The sequence below is a fragment of the Rhinolophus hipposideros genome, assembly GCF_964194185.1.
Source record: "Rhinolophus hipposideros genome assembly, chromosome: 3".
NCBI classification, from domain to species: Eukaryota; Metazoa; Chordata; class Mammalia; order Chiroptera; family Rhinolophidae; genus Rhinolophus; species Rhinolophus hipposideros.
In genome coordinates this window covers 76,054,058-76,058,580 of record NC_138049.1, presented here as the reverse complement: position 1 = coordinate 76,058,580, position 4,523 = coordinate 76,054,058, and the positions used below count along the sequence as shown (strand labels likewise).

At 40.5% G+C, this 4,523-nt stretch overlaps 1 pseudogene across 1 annotated transcript; it reads left to right on the top strand.

Moving 5' to 3' along the window:
* Positions 1–205: 205 nt before the first annotated feature.
* Positions 206–3,614, top strand: LOC308494354 (ferritin light chain-like; annotated as a pseudogene). Its single transcript has 2 exons — positions 206–216; positions 3,063–3,614. The product of its transcript is annotated as a ferritin light chain-like (transcript).
* Positions 3,615–4,523: the final 909 nt, after the last annotated feature.

The following is a 4,523-nucleotide window of genomic DNA, read 5'->3' as shown; positions in this document are numbered from 1 at the left end:
ATGTGATGCCCTCTCAGAAACTGTCCCTTCAGATACATGGTATGACCCAACTTAAACTTCCAGCTTTTAATCTTAAAACAGTTCTCCTAAAGAAATGGGGAGTGGTGTCAAAGGGGCTGCCTGTTCCAGTGTGGAAGAAAGAATGGTTCACTCTAGCTTTTGAATTTATTTTTCTAATAAATTGACCAACGGAGAGGGATCCAAGATGGCGAAATGGTAAACACTGTGCTTGCCTCCTCCCGAGACCAAATGAAAATTACAACTAAATTACAGAACAATCATCTTGGACAACCATCTGAAGTCTAGCTGAATAGAGGTTTTATAACTAAGGATATAAAGAAGAAGCCACATGGAGATTGGTTGCCGGGATGGGGGGCAGAGATGTGTAACAGAAGGCCCCACTTCCATGTGGCAGTTGAGAAATAGGAAAGATATCTTGGTTGCAGAGGTCTCCCCAGGAGGAATGAGGGACCCCAGGCCCATATCGTGTTCCCCAGCCCCGAGTAACAGTGCCAGGAAGAGGAGCCCTCACAAATATGGCTGTGAAAAACAGTGGTCATGCCAACTATCTGGGTGGGATGGAAGGCTGTGGGAAACTCAGATTTCCTCTTAAAGGGCCTATGAAAAAACTCATTCACTTGCAGGCATTCAACCTGGGCTCTGGCAGAGAGACAGTGACTTGGGAGGCATCAGCTACTCAGTTTCTCAGGGAGAGACTAAGTTGTGTGACTGCAGAGTGAGGACTAGTGGTACAATTGCAATGTTCCCTGTATAGAACTCTCCTCCTGTGTAGCCGGCAGTGGTCACCATCTTTCCTGTGTTAAGATACCCCCCTCATGGCCAAATCTGGATCTGCATTGGCCTGGTGAACTTCACTTGCTCCATCGCTCTCTCCACCCTGAAGACTCCCTGGGATCCTGTCCCACCCAACTTGCTCAACACCTAAGGCATTTTCTTAGTGAACAGTGAGCTCCTACTGCATTACACTTTCTTGGACAACTCTTGGGGGTCTGTGGGCTTCAGGTGGGCAGCAGCTGGCCTTAGTGTGCTCTGACACATTTGCTGATTAGCTCCAGGCTCAGCACTGGCACCAAACCAAAATCTACATTAACCTGGTGAACACTGTCCCACTCTGGTGACTAGACAAAATGGATATAAGCAATCTGCCAGCTGCAGAGTTCCAAACATTGATTATAAAGATGCTCAATGATTTCAGAGAGAACTTCAACAAAGAGATAGGAAACATAAAAATGGAGATTAAAAAAACATAAAAAGAAACAGTCAGAAGTGAAGAATACAATAACTGAAATAAAGAATGCACAAGAAGGAATCACCAGCAGACTAGATGAAGCAGAGGATCGAATCAGCCATTTAGAAAACAAAGTAGCAGAACACACACACCCCATTGGAACAACAAAAAGAAAAAGAATTTTTAAAAATGAGGATAGTTTAAGAGAACTCTGGGGCAACATCAGCATAGCAATATTTGCAGTATAGGGGTACGAGAAGGAGAAGAGAGAAAACAAGGAATTGAGAACCTATTTGAAGAAATAATGACTGAAAATTTTCCTCACTCAGCAAAGAAAACAGACATACGAGGCCAGGAAGTGCAGAGTCCCAAACAAGATGAATTCAAATAGGCCCATACCAAGACATATTAAATTAAAATGGCAAAGGTTAAAGACAAAGAGAGAATCCTAAAAGCAGCAAGAGAAAGGCAGCTAGTTACTTACAAGGGAACTCCCATAAGATTGTCAGTTAATTTCTCAATAGAAACTTTGTAGGCATGAAGGGATTGGCACAAAATATTCAAAGTGATGCAAAGCAAGGACCTACAACCAAGACTACTTTACTCAGCAAGGCTATCAATTAGAAGCAGAGATAAAAATCTTTCCAGACAAGAAAATGCTAAAGGAGTTCATCACTACCAAGCCAGTATTACAAGAAATGTCAAAGAGACTTCTAAAAGAAGAAGAAGGCGTTTGTGTTGGGGGAGAATATAAAGATGAGTTATAAAAGGACAATAACTATGTATCTATTGATAATTGATTTAAACGTAAATGGATTAAATGCTCCAACCGAGAGACATATGGTAGCTGAATGGATAAGAAAAGACCTATACATATGCTGCCTACAAGAATCCCACTTAAGATTGAAGGACACACACAGACTGAAAGTAAATAGATGGAATAACATATTTCATGCAAATGGAAAGGAAGAATAAACTGGGGTAGCAATACTTACATCAGAAAAAATAGACTTTAAAACAAAGGCTGTAATAAGAGACAATGGCACATTACATAATGATAAAAGATCAATCCAATAAGAGGATATGACCCTTGTAAACATATATACACCCAACATAGGACCACCTGAATATATAAAGCAAATATTGGCTGACATAAATCGAGAGATCGATATTAATGCAATCATACTAAGGGATATTCCATTGACACCAATGGACAGATCTTCCAGACAGAAAATCAACAAGGAAACAGTGGCCTTAAATGACACACTAGATCAAATGGATTTAATTAAAAATTTTAGAGCATTTTACCCCAAAGCAGCAGAATATACATTCTTTTCAAGTGCACATGGAACATTTTCCAAGACAAACCTCATGTTAGGCCAACAAAACAGTTCTCAATAAATATAAGCGGACTGAAATCACATGAAGCATCTTCTCTGATAACAATGGTATGAAACTAGAAATCAACTCAAGTAGAAAACTGAAAAACACACAAACACATAGAGGTTAAATAACCTGCTACTAAATTATAAATGAGTCAACAATGAGATCAAGGAAGAAATCAAAAGATACCTGGAGACAAATGAAAATGAAAACACAATGACCCGCCAGTGCCCTCGGCTGTCCCTCAGATCTGTCTCTTGCTTCAACAGTGTTTGGACGGAACAGACCCAGGGACACCCCTCCTTCCAGCCTCCCACCACCCTCCAACCTCTTTTCCAGTCTCAACCTTCAGAATCAACTCAGCCATTCTTGGCCTCTGAGACCAGGCCACACCGTTCTTTTGTGTTTTTTTTTTTTTTTTTTTTTTTAGCTTAACTCCTTATTACTGTATAACCATAAACCTCCAAGTTCATCTGAATTATTCCACCGAGGTGGAGGCCGCTGTAAACTGCCTGGTCAACTTGCATCTGAGGGCATCCTATACCTGTCTCTCTCTGGGCTCTATTGTGACCGCGACAAAGTGGCTCTAGAAGGTGTGAGCCACTTCTTCCACAAGTTAGCCAAGAAGAAGTTTGAGGGAACCTAATGTCTCTTGAAAACGCAAAACCAGCGTGGCGGTTGAGCCCTCTTCCAGTACCTGCAGAAGCCTTTCCAAGGTGAGTGGGGTAAAATTCAGGATGCCGTGGAAGCTGCCATGGTCATGGGGAAGAACCTGAACCAGGCCCTTTTGGATCTGTATGCCCTCTGTTCTGCATGTGCAGACTCCCATCTCTGTGACTTCCTGGAGAGCCACTTCCTGGATGAAGAGGTGAAACTCATCAATAAGATGGGTGACCACCTGACTAACATCTGCAGGCTGGCCAGCCCTCAGGCCAGGCTTGGCGAGTATCTCTTCGAAAGGCTCACCCTCAAGCACGACTAGGAGCCTTTAGAACCCAGACGCCTTTGAGGGGCTTTTCTACATCCCCCTGGCATTGGGCTTCTGCCTGAGCATCTCCCTGAAATCATCAGGCAGCTTTCTAACCACCCCGAAGCCCTCTCCAATGCTGTGGACCAAATTAAAACAATAAAGTTTTTCACAGGAAAAACAAAAACAAAAACAAAACAAAAACAAAAAAACCCCACAATGACCCAAAATCTATGGGACCCAACAAAAGCAATCATAAGAGGAAAATTCATAGCAATGTCAGCCAACTTCAAGAAACAAGAAAAATCTCAAATAAATGATATAAACTTAAATTTAATAGAACTAGAAAAAGAACAGCAAACCAACCCCAAAGTGAGTAGAAGGAAGGTAATAATAAAGATCAGACTAGAAATAAAAAAAGATAGAGTCTTAAAAAAATACAAAAGATCAATGAAGACAAGAGCTGGTTCTTTGAAAATATAAAATTGATAAACCTTTAACTAGAGTCATCAATAAAAAAAGAGAGGACACAAATAAAATTAGAAATAAAAGAGGAGAAGTGACAATGGACACCACAGAAATACAAAGGATTATGAGAAAATATTTATATATCAACAAATTGGACATTCTAGGAGAAATGGATAAATTCCTAGAAACATACAATCTTCCAAGAATGAATGAAAAGAGCAGAAAATCCAAACCAAACGATTATAACTAATGAAATCAAATCAGTAATCAAAAACTTCCCAACAAACTTAAGTCCTGGACCAGATGGCTTTACAGATGAGTTTAACCAAACATTCAAAGAAAAATTAACAGCTATCCCTTTGAAACTATTCCAAAAAATTCAAGAGGAGGGAAAGCTCTCAAGCTCATTTTGAAAGGCCACTATTACCCTCATTCCAAAACAAGACAAAAAAACCT